Here is an 18,713-nt window from a genome sequence, read left to right on the forward strand (position 1 = left end):
AAAAATTATTCAATTCAGTTAGCGGCACTAAAAACAATTTTATTCTACATTTTGGCAGTTAGGCTTAAATTAAAGTATTTTGAGATATTTTACCTAGCGTAATAGTTTCAAACAAATTGTAAAAATTTCCTACATGAGTAATTGAAGTTGACTGTGATTTGCAGTTCTGATTTGATTAAAGTGTCGCGCTCCTTTTTCGGACATCTGAGGATTGCGAGACTTCATATGTGAGTATAGGTATATATCAATGTTAACAAGCTTGTTAAAATTGGCCATAAAGTCATTTAAATATGTGCTCCTGCATATATGACTTACCAGTGTATGTCTAAAATGCAGGTAGCAGGCCATTGATGATATAATGAGGAGAGTTTGGCTGGCACCGTGGATTGTGTCCCGGCATAGCTCAGTTGGAAAGAGCGCTCAGCACGCAGAGTTGAGACGTCCTGGGTTCGATTCCCGGTGCTGGAACGAATTTTTCTCAAAATTAATAGGTATCTACATGTTGACTACTAACAAAAAATAGTAGTCTCGATTATTTAATGAGGTTGGCGAGACCTCATATATGAATGTATGTATATATATGTTCACTTACTGTTCATAAAAGAAAACACTCTTTGTATAAGCTTAGCTGCACATTTCAGTCCATCTCTGGAACAACAGAATCCATCATATAAATCACCTTCAACTATGTGAAAATTAAATGTTTCAATTAATTTTTACATTATGTAAAAATAAGGCAGAAAAAGGCTCAAAGAGAAGAGAAATGCGGAAGTCGGGAGACTGTTAAAAATTGGATGGTGCTGTATGTTCAAAAATGGGCAAACCAATGTCCATGATGAAGAGAGAAGTGGTCGACCGAGTATGGTGAATGCAGATCTGATTTGTTTGGTTGACGAAAAGGTTAGAGCAAACCGCAGATTTCCCATGTCAGAGCTGAGTGGGGATTTTCCACAGTTTAGTCGTACTCTTCTGTACAAAATGATTACCAAAGATTTGGGCTACTGGAAACTTTCTGCCAGATAAGTGCCTAAACTTCTTTCTGAGGAACAAAAGGCTCAGCGAATGGGAGCAGCACTGTCCTTTCTTGAGCGTTACAAAAGAGAAGGCGATGCTTTTCTCGATCAGATTGTGACAGGAGATGAGACTTGGGTGCGTATGTGAATGCAGAAACAAAGCTTCAATCAATGCAGTGGGACCATACTCACTCCCCGAAAAAACCCACAAAGTGTCGTCAAACACTTTCCACGAGGAAACCTATGGCAACTGTGTTCTGGGACAGAAAAGGAATTTTGCTAGTGGAGTTCTTGGAGAGGAATGCCACAATTAACGCTGAGTGTTACTGTAACACACTAACAAACTTGAAAAGGGCCATTCAAAACAAACGTCGTGGCATGTTGAGCTCTGGGGTGATTTTCCTACATGGCAACGCCCGGCTGCATACAGTGCGTCGTAATGCGACCAAACTGCAAGAGTTCAACTGGGAAGTATTGGATCATCCTCCCTATAGCCCAGATTTGGTGCCTAGCGATTACCATCTCTTCATGCATATGAAGACGTGGCTTGGCTCGAAGTGCTTTGACGATGACGAAGAGTTGAAAACCAGCGTCGTAAGTTGGCCGAATTCTACGATTGCAGAATTTCAAAGCTCGTGAAACGCTATGACAAGTGTCTCAATGTGACTGGGAACTGTGTGGAAAAATAAATTAGAGTGTACAATTTCAAACGTATTGTAACCCAATTCTGTAACGTCATTCACAGGTTTGTAAGAAATAAACGGTTACTTTATGAATAGCCCTCGTAGAACAAAGATACATATTGTTTGCGTAGGCTTCCACGGCTGGTGTACATGGTGTGTGGATAAGCTTCAGGGCTTCTACCACGTTGTCTTGGTGTTATTGGCTGACGTTTCGACTGCTGTGTTGTGATCATCTTCAGAGCAGTTGTTGGATGCTCTGCTCTGAAGATGACCACAACACAGCGGTCGAAACGTCAGCCAATAACACCAAGACAACGCGGTAGAAGCCCTAAAGCTTATCCACACACCAAAGATACATATTGCTTTTTATATAAAAACATTCTAGCATCCCCAGAAAGAGTAAGTTACATACTCGTGCTCAGAGGGCATTCCACATAACGTTAAGATATTTTATTAAATACTATAACAGAGTCAAAAATAAAAAAAATAAAAAAGAACAAGAAAAAACATATCACAATAATTTAACTTTAAATTTTCTCTCTACACAGCAATTTTTAATTTAATTTTTTAAATAAGGAGCATTAGTAAATTGTATATTTGGGAATTTAGCTATTAAGGTATGTTATAAAGCCTTGGACCGAAGTTGCTACTGTGATTATATGCTACAGCTGTGATACATTTAGGTTCTGTTAAGCATAATATATGTTTTCTGATCTTTTGGTTTTATATTTGTCAGTGATGTCAAAGCAAGCGCATTTTTCTGACCTTGACGTCATGCACAGGCATCAAGCGCTAAGTATGGAAAGAGGAAGGATTGTGTACATAAGTAAGCAGCCTGTAGGATTAAGAAGACAGTGGTGCACAAACTTCAAACAGAACGTGACATTTTATGTCGTTATTTTTATATGGCTTCTTTCTGTTTGATATTATCTACATTGTCTGTAAAACAAAAGTACTAATACCAATTTCTTAATATTGCAGTTGTGTTTTAAATGTTAATAACATAATAAAGAGATAAGAAGGAATATTCACATAAATTCCATAGTAGTACAACTATCCTGTACTAAATGGATGAAACACATCATTCATAAAGAAAGTGATATCCCAAAAAAAGAGATTGGGTATGACATGACAAGTGTAATTGATTAAGTGTAACTAATATTCCGTAACAAAACTCTTATCGCATTATGCTTTTAAGGTGCTATTGGTGAGCAACTTCCTATCATCAGAATATTAAATTATTTTCTCGAAATGTGCTGAAGCTATAGAGCTGACATTTTTACAATACATGGGGACGCATCTTTTGCTTATGATGTAACAGTAGTTGCTCTGTTAATAATTCATTTCCATGCGAATATTTTCAAAACTTTCAATACACTATCTTCAGTAATATGCATTTACGGTATATTAAATTAACGAAAACATTCTGTAAGGCTACTAAATAAATAGGCCTATATCTGAAAATTTCAGTTTTCTATAAAGAAAGTTGAGAAAATATTTCTTTTGAACAATCAAACTTGTGAAAAGTGAACATTGAAATTAAAACTTACATTCTTATAATGCACTTATACTTCCAGACAAATCTAAAAATTAACATGGATACAGTTTTAATAAGTTCTCTTCCCTTTATCTATTGAATCAGTGCTGGCCATCCCTGAACATAGCTCGACCAAGCGGCATATACGACCTCTTTCTTCTGTCTCTTTCCTTTCAGCTGTAAAGTGCTCAGGGTCTCCTGAGCTCTAAAGCGCGCGCTTGCTCCTGTGGGCATCAATTGAAATCACTGATTTATGTGAATATAAATTAAATATATTTCGGTTTTTATGTACGAAATTCAATAATACATTGTTATAAATTTAATGGAAGTCAAATATTTTAAATCCTGAATACAACAGTTCTGAAGGGTAATCAAGAGTTTATTAAGGCATAATTGTATTATTCTTTTTTGTAGCAGAGTTATTGGCACGAGGGAGGTACTATTAGCATTGTATTAACTTCGTACTTTCTTAAACATCAACCATAGTACACCAACTATGTACTTTTCTTACACATACTGCTACCACCACCATCATTAAAAATTTTCATCAACACTTCAACCATTAATGCTTCATTATACTACTCAGATTGCTCTCTGCAATTTGTTTAGTTGGTTATTTAACGACCCTGTATTAACTACTAGGATATTTGGCATTGATTGTATTGGTAATAGCGTGATGGTATTTGGCAAGATGAGGCCGAGAGTTCACCATAGATTACCTGACATTCGCATTCGTCTTATGGTTGGAGAAAACCTCGGAAAAAACTACCAGTAATGAGCACAAGCTGGAATCTAACCCATGCCCAAGTGCAACTTTGGATCAGCAGGATCCTTGTCCTTGTAAGCTTTTTATTTGTTATACACATTAATGGTAACATTTTCACAATTCACTTTTTTGCTTTAAAAAGCTAACAATTATTGTGTCTACTTACTGATTGATGTCCACGTTTTTCTTCAGTGATACCGTACACCGCAGCATAGAATAATGAATCCACAGAGAACTTGATTTCTTCTTTTCACTTTTCATTGAAAAATATTCCAGCATAAACTTTTCAGAAATATTCTCTACTTTTTTTTTTACACCACTCTTCAAACTTCTTATATTCCTCTTCATACCTCTGTCACGATTTTGTTGGAATTAATAAATCAGTACAGCTGTTAATGCAATACCATTGACACTTATATTTATAAATAGTCATGGTGACAGTACCGACAATAATAACATTCTTCAAATGTTTCTTGTACATGGCCCTCTATATGAATCGATCACCTACAAAGCAAATGTATATAGCTTCAAATGTTTCTCGTACAAGGCCCTCTATATGAATCGATCACCTACAAAACAAATGTATATATATGGCAATTAAAATTTTACATTTAGACAATATTCAATTTTACATTATTTTTTTTATCAAAGCGGATGAAACTTTGTACGGTACATATGTCGTAACTTCATATTACAATAGTAGACTGGTTATCAAACTCGGCCTGCAGCCTTGTTTGGTTTGTTTTGTGCATTTATAATCGTTAGTTGAGTGTTTAGTTTTGTGTTGTGGGTTTATATTTGTTTGCTGAGTGTCTCATTTACACAGAAACATTTACATAGACCTAAAAATAGTGAAATAAGTATAGTTGTAGTGTTCAGTTTATTTATCGTTGTTATATTTAGTTGGATAAGTTGTAAATTATGCCTAAGAAGAAAAGTATTAGATCTGTACTTAGTTCTGCTCTGAATGAAAGAAGATGGGGTCCTAAAACAGTGAAACAAATTGAGAAAAAATTCTCGTTTTTCATGAAATTGTTCAAAGTGACCACCAACAGCATCCAAACACTATTGATGCCGCCGAACTGCTCCACGAACTAAGTTCCGTAATGTGTCCAGTGTCATAGCTGCACATGACGTTAAATTTTGATTTGTTCTCGTAGCACATCCAGTGTAGCTGGCGTTTCCCAATAAACAACATCCTTTAGGGTCCCCCATATGTAGAAATTGGTGTTAGGTCTGGGGACTGTGCTGCGTACTCGACAGCACCTCTTCGACCTATCCATTAAGCTACAATTTCCCCGAAAATGAGAATTTTATCTGAATTTGTTCTTAAGTTATTTATAAACAAACAATGTATACTTTTTTTGGGCTAATCTGTATTTTAAGTCATGTTATGTTACATTAAAATTAAATTTCAAATCAAAATTCTGAAGAAATTTTAAGAAAACAGCAATAATAAATCTTGGTCAGTATTACTTACTGAAAAAGAATATATAAGGTATCTGATTCTTTTCGACATGATTCAGTAGCAAAATTTCGGATGCTAACTGGTCATGACTGTTTGCAGCACCCTGTTTAAAATTGAAATTTTTTGTTCACCAAAATGCATCCTGTGTAATCTAGAAGACTCTTTGATGAATCAAGAACATTTACGAAAATGTCCAGCTTTGGCATCAGATTTTTTGGATTCGGACTCTAAATTATACTGCAAAGTTAGAAGGTGAATGGAGAACTTCCAAGTGTCTGGGCAATAGATACTGCTGCTGCTACTATGTTACATTAAACCAAGTTTTATTTAATTTCCATTTCGACATGTACAAAACACAGTTCTGAATTCATTTATACTTTAGATTGCATTAATGCAATTTCTCCAAAGTATCATTTGTCTCTACTTGGCAATGCATAAACAATGTCACATTACAAAAATTCTGCTAACAAGTTTGGAGTTAGACCTTCTATATAACCCTAAATTATATGTGTTTTTTAGGTTTTCACGGTGAATGTGATTTGGATATTGCACTATGTCCTGGAGCTAACATTTCTAACGTTTCGAAACTACATACAGGTTCCATGATCAGGGCAGAGAGCCTAGGCAAGACCAGACAGTTCGCCTACTCTGCTGGGCATGTAGCACCTGGCCGTTCCACGTGCTGAGCTCAAATGACAAATTCTGAGGGGAATATCTGTCAGTGACTAAGCTCTTAAGAGGCTTTTGAGGCTCATATAGCCTACCGGTACATATATATTCTTATATGAGGTCTCGCCATCCTCATTGAATAATCAATGAATCGATTCCAGGTGCTGGAACGAATTTTTCTCAAATTAATAGATATTTACAGTATAGCTATCAGAATGCTGCATTGGAGTTAAATCGCTCACTTGAACTTGGTCGAGTGTCGCACCCTTGAGTGAGGTAAGATCGGTCGTGATACGTTCGTAATAAATAGAAGCACAGTACAAGGTCACCTCACCAACATGTCTTATCTTGTATGGAAGGCGGCAAATAAGATACACATATGTTTTGCTCACACGGTAAAAATAAGGCTTTATTTTCTGCGTTTATGACAAACGTTTAATGGAACAGTCAGTGGAACGTACCAAAACAGGAACATGAAGTTATAAATAGAATAGTATGAAAAACTTCGATATACAGTTATTATTGCTAATTCATAATTATTCAGTATTTGATTTACCACATATATAATTTGATAGGTCCATACATAGATGACTGAACGAATTGAGCAAAGATACTGCATCAAATTTTGTCTAAAGCTTGGTGATTCTCAAAGTCAAACAATTCGTAAGATTCAGCAGGTGTTTGGGGAAGATGTGATGGGTGTAACACAAATTATGGAGTGGTTCAACCGACTCAAAGATGGCCGCACATCAGCGGAGAGTGAGCAGCATTGTGGCAGGCCCCAAACTGTTCGGAGTGGAGCCGTTGTTGAGAGGGTGCGAAATTTGGTGATGGCAGATCGTCGTTTGACCGTGCGGGAAATTGCCGAAGAGATTGGAGTGAGTAAAGATTCTGCACATGCAATTTTGCGTGATGATTTGAACATGAACCGAGTGGCTGCGAAATTCGTGCCCAAGTTGTTGTCCCCGGAACAAAAAGACCTCCGTCGTGACGTTGCACAGGACCTTCTGGACACCGCCAACACTGATCCTGGGTTTCTGAACATCGTGATAACTGGAGATGAGTCATGGGTGTACGGGTACGACCCAGAAACAAAAAGACAGTCGTCGCAATGGAAGCATCCCGAGTCTCCAAGGCCGAAGAAAGCGCAGCAGGTGCGAAGCAAAATCAAGGTGATGCTGACTGTTTTCTTTGATGTCCGTGGAATTGTGCATCACGAATACGCACCGGAAGGACAAACGGTGACAAAGGAGTACTATCACGATGTTCTCCGGCGACTCCGTGATGCAGTTCGGCGCAAAAGACCAGACATGTGGACGGCGAACAACTGGCACTTGCATCACGACAACGCCCCCGCACATTCATCCCAATTGATCCACACTTTCTTGGCCAAACATGGAATTACAACCGTTCGCCAACCTCCCTACTCTCCAGACCTGGCTCCTTGCGACTTCTGGTTGTTTCCAAAATTGAAGACACCACTGAAAGGATCCCGTTTTGAGAGTAGAGAAGAGATAATGCGGAAAGCGACGACGGAGCTGAACACCATTCCAAAAGAAGACTTCCAGAGGTGTTTCCGGCAGTGGAAGGATCGATGGGCTAAGTGTGTGCAAGCACAAGGGGCCTACTTTGAAGGGGATTAGGGTCCCAACCCCGTCAGGTGTTTGAAATATTTTTTCTGGCTAAAGGTCGGATACTTTTTAGACAGGCCTCGTATACTTAATACACAATTACAGTTCAATACCCACACATTATTCGACATCATGATACATAGCACACAAACAAACACCCCCACCATAGGAGCAACTCACCCCCACCCCTACAACTGACGAATGCAAATGGCAGTATGCAAGATCAACAGGAACATCAGTAGTTCGTAGGATACTGAATATGATGCAGAACCGGCATCAAAACGGGCTGTCTGTCTAAGGTACATAATCTTTTTAAAAAATTTTAACACTTTTAACGTGTATTTAAACAATTATAAATTTTTTAAACAAAGTGTTAACATGAACCAGAATCAATGACATTAAAAGTAGCTCGTGATTCAGCCAGAAAACAAGCAGAAGAGAACAGTAATAGAGACAATTTTATAGACTGGAAGCTTGTAAAGTGGCCACATTTAAGAAAGAAGTACTCTCAGCCAAAAGGCAAAGTTTTAACAATTTCATCTCTAAAATGGTCTATAGAAAAGATGGTATAAAAGCTTACCCGAATTTATATCTAATATCACAAAGAGTAATCCACCAAGTAACTCACTTATAATTTACAAAAATACACAACTAACAGACCCCCAGGTTATTGAAAATGCCTTTCTAAGTACATATGCAATAATACATAGAATCACAACAACTCACAAAAAGTTAGAAAAAAGCATGAAAAAAATATGAAGGTGAACAAAAGAAGTGTGTTTGCATGAACACAAGAGAAGTGTTTGTTGCTAGTTTCACAATCCATGAACTAGATGTAGCTATTGGGACTCTTAAATGCAATGAAGTCTCTGGTCCAGATTTAATTCATTCAGAATTTATCAAGAACCTTGGAGACAAGTCTTAAAAACCATACTGAACGTTTTACAGTACCAGGATCTGCTAACTGAAAAAGAAAACCATTACCAGTATTATACCCATTTTGAAGAAAGGTAAAACTTCATCTAATATTAATAACTACAGACCTATTTCTCTGACAAGCCAGATATGGAAAATATGGAAAGAATGATTGCTGCACATCTCAATTCGTTCCTTGAATCCAACAACTTGTTTTCAAAATAGCAATCTGGGTTTATACAATACCACTCACCCAGTGGTGATATTCAAAAAGTTTAACAATCAGTTCTCTCGTGTATGTTAAACATATACAGTATATGCCCATGGTAATTCCAAATATTACCTAGAAATATTTTAACAACCGGTTCGTCAATACTGGTGCGAGCTGGCCGAATATCACCACTGCACTCACCTAACGAACAAGTTGTTTATTTCAGTCAGAGTGTTAAAAAAGCCATGAACGAAAAAGAACAGACTGCAGTTGTTCATATTTAAAAAAAATTTCTTGAGTTGTCAGATTTCTGTCATCACTTACTTTTTAGTTTCACAAAAATTAGACTTCAACAAACAAAATTTGATAACACAATCTCAAGGGAAAAAATGGAACTCTCTGCATCATAATCCACAGTTAATTCCCAATTTACCGCGCAAATCGTCTGTAATTGCATTTAGATTGGCAACAGGCCATGACTGTTTGGCCAAGCACCTGCATAGAATTGCACTATATCAATCCCCTAACTGCTCATTGTGCAATTCAAATCAAGAAATGGATTCTGAACACCTCAAAATCTGTGCTTCAGTGGCTGACCATGACAATATCTTTGAAAAATATTGGAGTGCAAGAGGTTAAATGACTTTATTGTCAAACACCTGGCATGAGAAAACAACAACTTACTTACAAATGGCTTTTAAGGAACCCGGAGGTTCATTGCTGTCCTCACATAAGCCCGCCATCGGTCCCTATCCTGAACAAGATTAATCCAGTCTCTACCATCATATCCCACCTCCCTCAAATCCATTTTTTATATTATCCTCCCATCTACGTCTCGGTCTCCCCAAAGATCTTTCTCTCTCCAGCCTCCGAAATAACACTCTATATGCATTTCTGGGTTCGCTCATACGTGCTACATACCCTGCTCATCTCAAACGTCTGGATTTAATATTCCTAATTATGTCACATTATCAATATTCCCTTCAGGTAAAAATTAATTATGATTACATTAGTAATTCAAATTATTATAATCAATAATATTCATAATAATACATGCACACACTTATAAATGCTATCACTGAATATCTATACATAAAACTTCCCTAGAGGAACACAAAGAGATTCACTACAAGCACCTATTGGCGAGCGAACGACTGACAGAGAGAAATGTTTTGCAAGTGGACTTTATGCCTGACCAGGAACCAGTACCTGCGTTTTAAATCTCAACAGTTGCGAGGTTGTCAAATCTTTTGCGAGAGTTGTACCAGTAAACTTTTTGTTTTTTGTTTTTTAATTTTCTCATGTATCCCTTAATGAATTTATTCTTTTTAGCCTCATTTTTTATATTACAGAGAATGGATTTTGCTTCTGCATTGAACTGACGCACACTTCAATCCTATTGGTATTATATTTGCCTCTTTGTCTCATTATATGGTTCTTTGCTTCAGTAAAGTCTCATTTTACAAACCTATGGATCAACAATTGGCTCTCTTCTGACAAAGGAAAAATTTTACAGTCTGTACAAAAGAAACCAAATGACCTGGAAATGTACAAAAACTTGCCCAGACATGTTCAAACATTTTTAACAAGAGCCAGAACAGGTCACATTGTCACTCAATTATACCTACACCGATTTCACATTTCTGATAATCCTACTTGTCTGTGGTGTAATAATCATGATGAAGATCTGGAACACATTCTTCTATACTGTCCATCCATAAACCACAAAAGAAGTAAATTAAAATCATCAGTACCAGTTGCAGAAGACACAGCCCTGCAGTATATATTGAATACACCCCACCTCTGGCTACTAGCAACAGGCATCTATAATGAACACCGATCAAAATACCCCTCATTTCTCGTGAAAAACAACTGAATAGATTGTTGTCAGCAAACAGCTGGATACATTAAGAAGATTGATTGATGTATCCCTTAATGAAATAAGCTGAAAATTTACAAGGTTTTTATTCACATCTTCATTCACAAAAACCACTACTTGAAATAAAAATTTTTTCTGCCATATCTTAAAATTTCGAAATTTTGGAATCTTTTTTTTGTACAACCAAACATCATTTCCCCCTTAGCTCCCACAATTTTAAAAGTATTTTTAAACTCTTGTGTCCATCCTGTTCCAGTAGGTTGTGGCAGCAGTGTGAATTAATATCATCCAATTATTTGTAGTGTTACTGTAGTTAGTAATTTTTAAATTTTTTAAATTTTCCTGAAAATTTTCATTCGAATATTTTTTTTATTTCTTCTATTAGTAATAAGATATTAATTTACATTTTGGATCATGATATATATATCATCCACGTAAAATTTCATGCAATTATCTTTAATAGTTTCTTCATTATGAGGGAAATGGTTTGAAAATTTTAAAAATTTTAACTTTCAGAGAACAAGCGACAAACTTACAGACAGGTGGTGTTGACTAGAACTCTCTTGGTGCATATTTTGGGCCATAGCTCGGAAACTAATTTAGGAATTTATCAAATTCTTTCACAGATAAAAAGAGAAAATTCTGTACTCCAGATTTTGGACAAAATAAAATATATCTGTTTTTTGTATCAGTTAAGCTGGAAGTTCCCCCTAAAATAATTTTAGGTTACTTTTGTAATATTAGGAGAATCAGTATGAGCATTAAAAAATATATAACCTAGAACAGAATTTCAGCAGTATAACAAGTCGATAATGAATGTATTCTGGATTTCAATAAAAAATATATGGCAATCCTACATAACAAGATAATCCTGTGCTGTCCAGCAATGGAGGAAAACATATTGGGGTTTTAGTTCGATGGTGTGTGATCTGTCACTGGTATGTTTACAAAACTTTCGTCTGTTAGTACGTGTTGTAGATAGAATAATATTATTTTAGTGTATTTGACCGTTTGTAAGTAGTATAAAGGAATGTATAGGCCTACAGAGAGTTCCCATGCAGACCAGTCCCACTCCAACCTCCAACAAATCTGTTGTAGGATGCCAAGTGGTCAGGTGTACTGACAAGTCTGTGCATACTTCTCTACACTGACAAGTCCCACTCCACTCCTTACCGCTTAGCTCCCTCAGGACAGGTGCTCTGCACTACTGTCATTAAGCCGTTGAAACATTACTACCTGGGACTGTTCTGTATAAGAACTCTCTGTAAGTTATATATAAGAAAATAAGTGAATACAGCCTACCGGTAGGCCTATAATACATGTTGGTTCAGTGAAAATAGAATATATTATGTTAGTAGGGTAAATAATTGTAAAATTTGATGAAAAGATTGAAAAATTTCCGTAACAAGGGCAAAAGACCCTTTAAACAGAGTAATAAATCTAGGGTTTTGATAAAGAAATGGTGAAAACCTAACCTAAAAAACAGTGAAGAATGGGTTTAAACTGAAAATATGGAAATATTATAACAAAGAACTTCACCTGTGGTAGAATCTGTTCCATCTACAACAAGTGCTAGTCATAAAAATCCCAATTATAGAGCTTTCGAGATTATAGATTCAGGCATAATTCAAACAGATCTTGACTGTGCAAAGTAATGTTGTGTTTTCATTGTGGTAAGGGAACTCTAAAGACAAAAATAACTATAATATCAGGCTTTGCCTTTAAAATATTAGTAATCTGTCAGAGTTCTGGCACCTCACTTTTGCATTTTTCACCAAAGAACCGAAAAATGTGTGAATAATTGCTTTTTAACATTTTTTTTTTTTAATTCTGCTTAGACCTTGAAAGTTTTAGATCAGTGATCATCAACTCACGTATGAGCGGGCGTGGGCAGTGCTTGGCTGATGCGTGCTTACTGTACCAGGCAGAGGACTAGTTTGTGACGTTGTGTTGTAGTGAACAGAGGCGGTTCTTGCCATCCATTCAAACAAGAGATGTAAGGAGCAGAAAACACTTCAAAACGTAGGCCACACTGAAGAAATACAACTTACAGATGCATTATACAACTAACAGGAACGAATATGGCAGATACAAAGAGAAGAGCGTGAAGCATTAATTCAACAATTCAAGGAAACTGAGCTAGAAGTTGTTTAAGATCACAATGTTAGTGAATCGGCTGTGCGACTCAGTTATAAAATTTCACTTGTAATAGTAAAATATTAGAAACCTTTTAAAGATTGAAAATTTGAAGAATGTTTAATTATAACTGAAGAATTTTTCTCACAACAAGTGTAGGAGTTCGAATCTATCAGTTTGTATCCTTCCACTATGATGCATCCCATCCGAGGTCTAGCCAAGGACGTTCAGGTGCAATTAGTAATTGTTTGTCAGTCTTTCATTTGTTATTCTTTGGCAGTAGATGAAAATACTTATGTGAGCGATAATCCCCAACTGGTGATTTTTGTAAGAGGCGCTATTGAAAACCTTTAGGTTAAGGAGAGTTCTTATATATTGTTCTCATAAAAGATACTACTACTGGTTCCGATATTTTCATGTAGAGGCTGTAGAAATTATTTTGGACTCCCTTGGAATAAACTTATATCCTTGGCAAGCAATGGTGCTCATTCCATGGTTGGAAGTAAAACAGGTGTAATAAGGAGTCTAAGGGACAAAGTGAAAAGCGTTAATTTATCCCATGAAATTATTTCTTAGCGATCTGTCATAATATAGTAAAGTGCGGTGACTAAGTCGTGGCAAATTATTGGATAGGTTCTTTGAACTGAGGGAGGAAACATCATCGTTCACGGAGGAAGAAGAAAAGTCTGTATCATAAGTGAAAAATGAAAAAATGGATTTGTGAACTTGCCTTCTTAATGGAATTACCTGAATGCTTTAAAGTGTTTTCTACAAGGTAACAACAAGATTATTACAAAGTTATATGACAGTGAAGGCGTTTAATATGAACCCATCTCTAATTATGGAACCTTAGCTTAACTGAAAGGATAAGTTACATCACATTTTTCAAAATTAACAACGATATAGGCATACTAGTTTCTTAAGACTTTGGATTTCGAAGAATACATTCACACATCATGCAATCTGCGCCAGGAATTTGATTCGAGATTTAAAGACTAGGAAAATTTTCGATTTGATTTTCGATTATTATTCGTAATTGGAACTTATTGATTTACTTTACGATAGTGAATTGAAGGACAAATATCAAAACAAAAGAAGTTGTTTGACTTTTATATGAACTTTCCATGTGTTAGATTTCCCCGATTGTACAGACATACATTTTCGGATTCACATATCTGTGGGAACAGTAATTTTTTCCTATGATGAAGATAAACAAGCCATGTCATGGAAGCCAAGTATCGGATCACAACTTAAAATGTGCTGTCACATTTTGCACTATACAAACAATAGTTCCAAATGTTGAGAAATTGCTGAGGGGAAAGAGAATTAAACAAATCCCGAAAAATCAGTGCTAATGCCATGTTGAGTGGCCTGAATGGAGTTAAATTTCTGCATTACTATTCCTAGGGTTTTTATGTGTTTTGTTCAACATTTTCTTTAACAGAAGCATTTGCAGTAATTGCCATGCAATGCCCGAATAATTAACACGAAATGTGTATTATATTTCTGAAAGTAATTATAAACTTATTAACTTCTAACTTTGTTGAAAATAGGCTACAATGTTTTTTTTTTTTTTCAAATTGCTTAAGATAGTTTATTTAGATATTTCCATTCAGCCCGTAAAACAGTGGTCCCCACCTCCTATTCTACAGAGAGTTCCTCGTAGCAGGGCAGGTAAGACGTTCAGCGGCGGGACCACAATATTAATTTACTGCATAGGTTTATGATTGTTTTCTGATGAAAAAAGAATGGTGCAAGGCTTGATGACAACAAAGTGCTGATAAATGTAATATGAAAGAAATTGCACCCAGTACTTGTATGTGCACCGGTGAAAGTAGCAAGGTCATATTTGAACACATTTTAAATATGGATCAAGGACATGCAGACAAGGAAACATTTTCTGTTGCTACAGGCATATCAAGCTTGTCTTCTACTGCTTATAGCAGCCATATAGCCTAGGCAAGTAAAATACTTTATCAGAAAAAAAGATTCGATTTCATAATGAAGTGCTAAGTGAAACTCATGCTGCAGTTTGACAGGCATATTCTTAAGCAGATTTAAAAAAATGATGATATTGTGTTGGTATTGGCATTGCTGTTGCTGTTATCCAATGCTCCTTAGCAATGAAGCCATCAGCTGTCTTGCAGTCCAGTATTTGCGTAATCTTATGAATGTTCAGGAGAAACTTGCAGTTAACTAGATGGTTTCTGTCCATGGCTTCATCCCTTCCACAAAAAACACAATTTCGTGATTGAATAGTGCCAATCTTATACAGGTGTTTCACCAGGCAATCATGTACACTCAGGAGACGAAAAGGCTCCTACATCAGAATTCCTTAACTTAGGATTATCTGGTATGAGATTGGGATTGAGGAGAAATTGCTACCATGCACGATCTTTAGATAATTCCTTCACTGTAAATGTAAGGTTGGGTTGTAATATGATGTTGTAGTTGGGAATAACCTTTCTTAGCAAGCTGGTCTGCTGATTCATTGCCTTCAATTCCACAGTGAGCTGGAATCCATTGTAAAACTATTTTCTTATTATGATTTTGGAGCTGTTTCATCATGTAACTACATTAATACCGGTATGCTTTGAATATTTGAAGTGAATCATTATTGACTATTGCCTGGATAGCGACTTTGGACTCAGTAAAAATAACAGCACTGGAGAATGTTTTGATTGTTCGAACTAAGTTGTTAAGAACAGTGTCTATGACTCCCACATCCCCATCAAAGTTGAATCTTTCGTACACTACTTTTAACATTTGAATATAAATAATTGATTAAATGACGATCTTACTCGTGTTAATTATGTAAGCATGTGCGGCTTACAGTTGTTTCAAAATATACAGAAAACCAACCACCACCACCACACACATACACAACACATCTAATCACCCCACACAACACAAACATGCTGCATTCAGGACAATGGTACGCAGCTTACTCAACATACCCATGAGCCAACAACACTACAATGAAGAAGTGAACACAATCAAATACATAGCACAAGAAAATGGTTACAACCCAAACATAATGACAACAACATAAGGAAGACAAAACAAAAACTGAACAAACACAAAAACACACAAAACACAACATAAACACAAGAACACATCACACTAACATACGAAAACAAAAACACACACAAGATCGCATCCTCATTCAGAAAACAGAAATACATCATAGCATTCAGAACAGAAAACACACTACAAAGACATCTCAACACACAAACAACACAAACAAATAAATACAACCACATAGGCGTATACAAACTCACATGCAATAGTTGCGACAGTTTCTACAGTGGACAGACAGGCAGATCATTCCAAACTCGATACAAAGAACACATTAAAGCAATAACCAGAGGACACAATACATCTACATATGCCGAACACACAACTAATGCTAACCACACATACAATAACATAAATACAGACATGGAAATCCTACACATACAACCGAAAAACCAAAAACTCAACACACTAGAACAATACGAAATATACAGACACACTAAAACACACCCTAATCAAATTCTCAACACACAGATCAATTTCAGAACACACACACTATTTAATACAACTTTTCATCACATGAACGCACCCACACAACAGGCAGCAAAGTTGAGATAGCGCCGAGATCTAGTAGACTCTGAGGATGGTGTCGAAAGCACCGAAACAGCTGTAAGCCGCACATGCTTACATAATTAACACAAGTAAAATCGCCAATTAATCAATTATTTGTAGTACCCTTCCCAACTGCTTCATAAAATGAAAAAAAGTTACCGATACATATGCCTCCCACTCCTGAAAATAGCCATCAGTGTACGTTTAATATGAAGCCAGGTTTCAGAAGAATAAATTATTATGAATTGTTTCTAGTGCTAGTTGTTTTGCTTCTACTGAAATTAATATCTCCTTTCTTAAATTCTTCATAAGGCTGATTTCAGAGTTGATATTAACAAATTCTAATGGATTCCTTTTTATTTTAAACTTTTCTGTATGATTGGGAAAGTTGAGGTGATTTTTAACTTTATGCACTTTTTGAATGAACCCTTCCTATGTAAATAATTTAGGTCGTAAAGCATTGTACTTTCTCCAATGGTATGTATTTGATAATCTGATTAATTTTGCATGTTGCATTACTGTTTGTTATTCAAAATCTTGTACCAGAGGTCTCTGATGAGCAAAGCTCGGAACTTGGGGACTTGTGTCTGCATGTGGCTAAACGACTGGACTTCAATGTCAACAAACTCCCTCTTCCAGCACGGAGGTACTGCCAGGTCTGCTAGAAAAGTGGTTTCTGGCTGGAACAACATATTGAAAGTATTATGGTAGGTACATAATTTTATAGCATATATAGGTATTCTTCACCTGACATAATTAGGAACATTAAATCCGGACATTTGAGATGGGCAGGGCATGTAGCACGTATGGGCGAATCCAGAAATGCATATAGAATGTTAGTTGGGAGGCCGGAGGGAAAAAGACCTTTGGGGAGGCCGAGATGTAGATGGGAAGATAATATTAAAATGGATTTGAGGGAGGTGGGATATGATGGTACAGACTGGATTAATCTTGCTCAGGATAGGGACCAATGGCGGGCTTATGTGAGGGCGGCAATGAACCTCCAGGCTCCTTAAAAGCCAGTAAGTAAGTAAGTAAACATGAGCAATATATAAAATTTACTGTTCTACTCTGTACATTTTATTACAGTATATGTCCACACGACATTCGAAGATTTTCGAACCCATAACTTCTTCGCCTGTTAGTTAAACATGATTTGAAACGAGAAACACTTATTTCCACATCACATGAAGTGACGGGAGCAAACTTAAAATACTGAATGACTTGACTATCACTGTTTTCCGTTCGATTTTCAGGAGTTGCTAGCTGATCTGGTATCTGAGAAAGATAAGTATATCCTAAATTTTTCTCGAAAATAGTTTTCAATTTGTGTATCACTACTAAGGCAGGTCCTCTATGACTTGATCCATGGCTATGGTCAAATTTTCCATCAATTTAAAGAACTGCAATGTCTTTCAATGAATTCCCGTTTTCAACCTCTAGTTTGTGTGTGACACAACTTACAAATTATAAACTCTCCATTCGAAGAAAATAATGCATCTCCTTCGAATTCCTCCACTAAATACTGTACTTAAAATTAGAAAATACCTGTTATTCGAATAGGATTATAGAAGTTTGAAAATACATTTTTTTAATTTCTCAAAGAGACCATTTACCTGTAATTCTCTGAATGTCATTGGCTTCGACATGACACAGTTTCGTTGTTCTTCTTCTTGCCATTCGATGTGACCACTTTCTTAGTACACACCACTGTCCCTGAGCACTTGCAGCGTGAGCTTTGTGAATGTTGTATCTGTAACCTTACTCATGTACACGACACATAAGTCCCCAAGTTCCGACCTTTGCTGATGAGTAAAATGACATTGTAGACACTCCACTGCACTTACAATGGCACTTGTATGATGCGAAGACATTCATCACTGTATTTTATAGGTACTTGTAGTTTTAGATATCTTGACTGGATTAATAATTTGATTTTAAAATTCTTTCAAAATACGGTACCCTGTTGTAGTTTCTGTTCCTAATATGAACAGATATGAACCAAAGAAGAATTTGACACTTGGTATGTAGACCACAAATCAAGTGGCAAATACAGGGTTGCCAGATTTTAGATCTATCAAGGAGGGACATCCTTCTTCCATCACATACAGTACTTATGTTTTGTCTTAAAGGAAGAGTGAAATGAATGTGGGCAGAGTTGACATTTTCGTGACTGCA

At 36.4% G+C, this 18,713-nt stretch overlaps 1 protein-coding gene and 1 long non-coding RNA gene across 6 annotated transcripts in view; one reads left to right on the plus strand and one right to left on the minus strand.

Annotated features, from left to right (window-relative positions):
- LOC138695124 (uncharacterized) overlaps positions 1 to 18,713 on the minus strand; it is a 293,372-nt gene that overhangs the window by 115,617 nt on the left and 159,042 nt on the right. The gene's annotated exons all lie outside the window — the stretch shown is intronic.
- LOC138695127 (uncharacterized) overlaps positions 14,558 to 18,713 on the plus strand; it is a 46,229-nt gene continuing 42,073 nt past the window's right edge. For both annotated transcript variants that reach the window (XR_011331071.1, XR_011331070.1), the window contains exon 1: positions 14,558 to 17,242. This is a non-coding gene — a long non-coding RNA (uncharacterized lncRNA). The remainder of the gene's footprint in view (positions 17,243 to 18,713) is intronic.

Source organism: Periplaneta americana, chromosome 2, assembly GCF_040183065.1.
Source record: "Periplaneta americana isolate PAMFEO1 chromosome 2, P.americana_PAMFEO1_priV1, whole genome shotgun sequence".
In the NCBI taxonomy this organism is placed as follows: Eukaryota; Metazoa; Arthropoda; class Insecta; order Blattodea; family Blattidae; genus Periplaneta; species Periplaneta americana.